General features: G+C 36.3%; 1 protein-coding gene across 14 annotated transcripts in view; it reads right to left on the bottom strand.

Moving 5' to 3' along the window:
• Positions 1-6,720, bottom strand: part of LOC125029662 (importin subunit alpha-3-like) — a 34,081-nt gene extending 27,361 nt beyond the window's left edge. For 13 of the 14 annotated variants that reach the window (XM_047619680.1, XM_047619682.1, XM_047619686.1 and 10 more), the window contains exon 1: positions 6,260-6,566. The gene's annotated coding sequence lies outside the window, so the exon portion shown is untranslated. Of the gene's footprint in view, positions 1-6,259; positions 6,567-6,597 lie in introns of those variants that run through there. The other variant, XM_047619681.1, reaches the window with a different exon arrangement.
• Positions 6,721-7,128: the final 408 nt, after the last annotated feature.

Genomic DNA, 7,128 nt, shown 5'->3' with positions numbered 1-7,128 from the left:
AATCGACCAAGATATTCAGCTGAAATTGTTTATCATTGAAACTTTACAATTAGCTGTGTGGCCATAACGATGGAATAATTTTATTAATATCAAATATCAAAAGTTATTATACTAATAATATTAATTATAATATTAACAGTAATAATATCAATAACATATGGAAGAATGAATATTCCTATAGAGATTTATAAACAAACTAAAACTTTATTTGGTATTCAGAAAGATTTCTATAAGTACTGTGCATGTACAGAATTGGGCGCGTGTTTGCAAGTACAATACCAAAATCGTGCAGTATCGTAAATAATGATACCTGCTTTTATATAGATATCTTAGTATACCCTAACAATGTATGATTTCGAACATCGCGTGACAGAATTTCAGCGTGATTGGGCGTTTCTAGCAAGTCTGTTTTTCTGTGTTTATTTCAAAATCTGTGTTAGCTATTTTTTTTTTTTTATTTGTTTAGATTTGTCACTTTTGTTGTGTTTGTTTATTTGTTGATTTTATTGATTTATTCTGCTTTTATTTTTATTTTATTTTATTTTTTGTCTTTGTTTGCGTCATCCTTCCGCTCTGTTCTTGTTTATATTTATAAGTATTCGTCAGTAGCCCTGTTACTAACATAATGATCCATGTGCTTATTTAAAAATTGCGTCATTCATGAATCTCTTCATACCAATCTACTGTTCCTTTCCTCCCCTTTTCACGCAATAAAGCACTTGTAACTCTTCCTCCCTCGACACTCCTCTCTCCCTGCCTCCTCTTCTACACTATAGTTTTGTTCCCACTACTATCATTTTAAAATTTCCACGTAAAGTGCTTTTCTTCCTTATAAACTAAAGTGGTATAGGGAAGAGTTGTTGTCTTTGCTGCCTATACTGATGTTGGTAGTATTGTTGTTATTGTTTATCGCATTTTCCTTGTTATTGTTGTCTTTGTCATTGTTGTTTCTGTTGTTGGCATTGTTGCTGTTACTGTTGCTCTGATTAACATTGTAGTTTATATTGGTTTTGATGTTATTAATGGGTTACTATTGATGTTATTATCATAGCCGGTGATGCTGTTGTTATTGCTAGTGTTGTTGTTTTTGCGCCGTCATCGTTGCTTGATTGCGATTATTCTTGCTATTTTTCGCTGGTATCATTCTTGTTATTGTTATTTCCAGTCCTATTGGTATTCCTACAGAAGCAATTCCTATCATAATCACCACTATTAAAGCCATTAATTTATCTTTGTTGCTAGCGTTGCAAATCCTACTGTTAGCATTGCCCTTGTTGCTACCACGACCCATTCTTCACACAAGCACTAGAGTTCGTGCAATAAAATTCCCCAGGTTCTACAAACCGAGCTTCCCACAGGCGTTCCCAGCAATACATTTCTCGTGGCTATGGCGACCACTGCAGGATATCCGAATGCAGAATTATTCCGGTATGGGACCTCGCTCGCCTATGCAATCACTGTGATTATTTTATTATTATTATTGTCTTTGTTATCTTTGTTATTCTTGTAATTATTGTTATTATAATTGTTATCATTATCATTATCACTAATCTTATTTTCATTATAATAGTAACAACAACTTCAACAACAATAATAAAGCTAATAATGGTATCAATAATAATGATAATAATAATAATAATAATGCTACTACTACTACTACTACTAATAATAATAACAATAATATCAATAATGACAGTAATACTTATTATTATTTTAATTATTATCATTATTGCTATGATTATCATTAGAATTAATAGTTATTATTATTATCAGTATCAACATTATTCATGATTATCATTATTGCTATCGTTATTATTGCTATTATTATTCGTTTATTGTTATTTTTATTATTATCGTCATCCTCTTCATCAGTATCATCACCATCATCATCATCAGCATCGTCATCAGTATTATAAATACTATTATTTTAACTTTTACTTGTTTGTCTTCCTTTTTTTAGTTATTTAACAGCGATTGGTTTCACACACACACACACACACACACACATACACACACACACACACACACACACACACACACACACAAACGGATGCACTTCTATGTGTACGTGTGTGTTTGCGTTTATAAGAGTGTTTTTGTTTATTTGTGTGTACTTTTGTTTGTGAATGTATATGTGTTTTGAGTATGCGCGCGCGCAAGCGTGTACTCCTTTAATCTGTTAGTATAACTATTATCATTGCATTTCGTAATGTCACTCTTTCATTACCATTATCAATATCATTACCAGCACGACTTTCACATTATAACATTATGGCTTTTACCACTGATATACATATACGTCCACAGCAGGACGTAGGCCTCTCCTAATCTTTTCCATCTTTGTCTTGCGTTTTTTGTTTCCGGTCTTGGCCCCCAAATTTCGTCATTTCGTCACGCCATCTTGTCACTGGTCTGGCCCTTAGCCTCTTTATGTTATCTATAGCCCAGTCTATTATTTTCTTTGTCCAATGGGCAGGTCTTATATGTCGTCCTGTCTCCGACATAAATGACCTGCCCATTGCCGTCGACCTCGTCCGATCTCTTAGGCTGATTCCCAGTATCAACCTCTCCATCCCTCTCTGGGCACTTATTAGGTTCCTCTACAGTAATTTGGTTGTAGTCCATGTTTCTGATTCATAGGTCATAACTAGGAGGACGCACCAGTTAAAGACTTTTCTCTTTAAACTTATTGGCAAGGAGCCTCTTAGTATACTACTGTGTCTGACGAAGGCGTTCCAGCCTATACTGATGCGTCGCTTAATTTCCTCTTCGCTAGATGTGTTTGTCTGCACGAGCTGCCTTAGGTATATATACTTACATACATACATGTATCTGTTCGAATTAAGCTCTACTGTTGAACATGATCTCAGTCTTTTTCTTGTTAATCGTAAGTCAGACTTTCTCTATTCAGATCGTTTATAAGTTGCTGCATTTAATTTGCAGATTCACTGAAGATAACAGTATCATCTGCAAATCTTAGATTGTTTAGGTATTCGTCTCCTATTTTGATACCCTTTCCGTTCCATTCTTGCTTCTCGAATATTTCCTCAAGGCAAGCTGTAAAAAGCTTTGGTGAGACGGTATCGCCCTGTCTAACACCTTTTTAAATTGGTATTTTATCGGTTTCCGTGTGGAGCTTCATGGTTGCTGTCCCATCTTCGTATATATTTCTAATATTTTACAATATACCTCCTCTACTCCCTGTCTTCGAATAGCTGCTAGTACTGCTGATATTTGTACAAAGTCAAATGCCTTTTCGCAATCGATAAATGCCATTAACAGGAGTTTCCTATATTCGTTTATTTTTTCTCTTGTTTGGATGAGCGTGTGGATGTGGTCTGTTGTTGAGAATCCACTGCGGAAGCCTACCTGTTCTCTAGGCTGGTTAGAAGCCAAATTGTCAGAGATGCGAGTAGTGATGATTTTAGTGAACAGTTTGTAAGTAACTGAAAGGAGGCTTATGGGTCGGTAGTTTTTTAGACCCTTTCTGTCCCCTCTTTATGTATCAAAATGATTGTTGCATTGTTCCAGGCTTTCGGAGTTTTTTCCGTCGAGAAGGCATTAGTTAAAATTTTAGATTGTTTAGGTATTCGTCTCCTATTTTGATACCCTTTCCGTTCCATTCTAGCTTCTTGAATCTTTCTTCAGGGAGTCTTTCTGTTGAGAAGACATTGGTTGAAATGACCGACTAGTTTCACTGTTGCAATTTCTCCTGCATCTATTATAAGGTCTATACTAATTCCGTCTTCACCTGGTGTTTTCCCTCTCTTCATAACTTTAAGTGCTCTTTTTATTTCTTGTGTTGTGATGTCTATAGTTACCACGTTCGCTTCTATCCGTGGCTGTTAACTTGAGTTGTATATATCCCTGTAAAAGTCTTCCACTACTCTTATGATTTTATTCTTATTACATGTCACTTCTCTGTCTGGTTTCTTTATTGCATACACTTGATTTCTCCCTATTCCGAGTCTCCTTTTAGTTGTTTTCATGCTGGTACCTGAGATCACTATTTCATTTATTATTTGAATATTGAATTACCGTACATCTTCTCTCTTCTATTTATTTATAGTCTTTGTTAGTTCAGATAAGTCTTGTCCCTGTTTGACGACACTTTCATGACCCTACGTTTTTGCAAAAGCTGTTTAGTTTCTATCGAGAGCTTTCTGGAGATTTGCTTGACGTTCTTACCGCTTACTTCAAGTGCAGCTTCCTGGATTAAGTCATTGAACTGTTTGTTGATTTGGTCAATGTTGAAATTTTCGTTGCTAAAAAGTGATTATCAGATCTGTATACATATATGTATACATACACATATATATGTATATATATATATATATATATATATATGTACATGTATATATACATATGTGTGTATATATATATATAGATATATTCATATGTTTATATATATACATGTTATATATTACACACACATATGTGTGTATATATATACACATCTCTCTCTCTCTCTATGTATATACACACATATATGTATACATATATAAATATTATATAAATAAATATATATGTGTGTGTGTGTGTGTGTGTGTGTGTGTGTGTGTGTGTGTGTGTGTGTGTGTGTGTGTGTGTGTGTGTGCGCGCTCATATATATACATCTACATATATATAACTATATTCATATATATGTATATACTTATTTATGTATATATATAAAAATATATATACACATACATATATATATATTACATATATATGTATATATACATATATATACACATATACTCATACACACACACACACACACACACACACACACACACACACAAACACATATATACACACACATACATATATATATATATATATATATATATATATATATATATACATATATAATGTAGAAATATATATATATACATCTTCACACACACACACACACACACACATATAAATATAAATATAAATATATATATTATATATATATGCATGCATGTATGTACGTTTGTGTGTGTGAGAGAGAGAGAGAGAGAGAGAGAGAGAGAGAGAGAGAGAGAGAGAGAGAGAGAGAGAGAGAGAGAGAGAGAGAGAGCGTGTGCGTGTGTGTGCGTGCGTGTGTGCGTGTGCGTGTGTGTGCGCGTGCGCATGTGCGTGTGTTCGCGCGCGCGCGCGTGTGTGTGTGTGTGTGTGTGTGTGTGTGTGTGTGTAGTGTATGTATGTATGTATGTATGTATGTATGTATGTATGTATGTATGTATGCATGCATGTATATATTTTCACCTCTATAATGAAGCAAAAGCAGAGAGAAAGAAACGAAGTGACAAAATCGGACATGACACAACGGGGCAAGGCAGGGTGGCATAACATCACGTCACTAAATTGAAATAGCAACGCATGTATGGCAGCGGCGCGAGGGAGCGGCTGACGTGACTTCGATTATCGGTATGCTGTCGTTCTACGCACGCAGGTTCTTTTATTATTTACCATCTGTCATTACACTGATGTTATGGCTCTACTATAGGGTTGGCGGACACTTTTTTACCCGCCTCGCTTTCCGCCAAATGTAGCAGCGAGTGCTACACTTAGCAGTAATTGTTACCGTGTGCTTTAAAATCTGTACTCAGCGCATATAATGTGCTTGTTACGATTACGTGTGCATGTAGAGTATCGGATTTTAATCATGTGTAATACAGTAAGCAAGTCCGTATGATAATGGGCCCTTTTGTCTACACTCAGGTTATTACCGCCAAAACCCATATTATACATTTATGAGCCCGTATTCCAGACGCTTATCTCTCACACGCACTCATATCGCCTGCATGGCCTAGTTTTATGCACTTGCGAATGCACGCATATTGCACAACTTCGGCTGCACGTTCATCAGAGCCCACATGCGCGTCATGGAACAGATCATGCTTGCAGATCAATAAACACAAACAAATAGTTCCAGTGGTAGTTCTAGTCATGGGGAAATCTACGGTATGCCACGCCAATTTTTTTTTTTTTTTTTTTTTTTTTTTATCATTTAGGACGGAACACATGGCAAGTTTAGTGCTACGTTCATACGCACATGAACATGCACGAATTCGGAGGACCTATTGATTTCACAACCTGAAGTCTCACTTTTCATATATACAACTCCCGTAAACACATACATACAGAAACACAGACACACACACACACACACACACACACACACACACACACACACACACACACACACACACACACACACACACACACACACACACACACACACACACAAACTGCCACACACATGACAATCACTAAAAGATCTTACTTGTGTTTTCCTTGACTGGTGCCATAATTAACTTCTACCAGCACTGACGAGTAGTTACCGCATGTTATCAACACTAACCCTTCTTTATTACTTGGTAAATAGTTATAAGCACGCCATCACCACGTAATCTCTCTGCAGTGACGTTAACAAAGTCTTTGGGTTACTCAAATCAACAAGACTATTTATCAGACTAAGGACATGCTATATAGTCTGGAACAAATTTGCATTGCGAAAATATTTTTTCAATTCCATCACATCAGCTGTTCGGATGTATTTTCAAAAACCCAACAATCTTCATCAAATGAAACCAGAACAATATCCCATTATCAATTCTATACCTGTAGTCATCATATCAACACTAATTATCGTCTGATAAACAATGATTCTTTAAAAGGTCTCTTGGTGACGTATCCAGACCGCCTCGAGGACAACGCGGTCTAAGCGACCTTCCTCGACCGAGCGCGAGTATCAACTAGGAAGGGAGGTCGGTTACGCGCTAAAGTGGAGCCTGAGTTCTTTACATTCTCTCGCCATGGGAATTGATGGGCTGAATCTGTGGTTAGTGTGATGGTAGTATGGGAAAAGGATTGATATGTGTATTGTTATTAGTTTTAGGACTAATAGGTCTAGGTTTTGTCTTTGTGTTTATTTGGCATGGATCCTGTTTCGCTGGTCTCAGCCTCCGTCGCCGGGTCTGTATGTCGTTCTGTTCCCTCCCCCCGCCCCTCTCTTTCTTTTTCTCTCTCTCTTCATATGTTTATCAAGTAATCTATATGTGACTATCTGCTAATACATCTGTCAGTTTGTCGCTATACGCCTGTGTTCGTCAGTTTATCCATCTTTATATATATTATTTTATCTATTTGACC

Source organism: Penaeus chinensis, chromosome 10 (assembly GCF_019202785.1).
Source record: "Penaeus chinensis breed Huanghai No. 1 chromosome 10, ASM1920278v2, whole genome shotgun sequence".
In the NCBI taxonomy this organism is placed as follows: Eukaryota; Metazoa; Arthropoda; class Malacostraca; order Decapoda; family Penaeidae; genus Penaeus; species Penaeus chinensis.
This window is presented reverse-complemented; position numbering and strand designations above follow the sequence as displayed.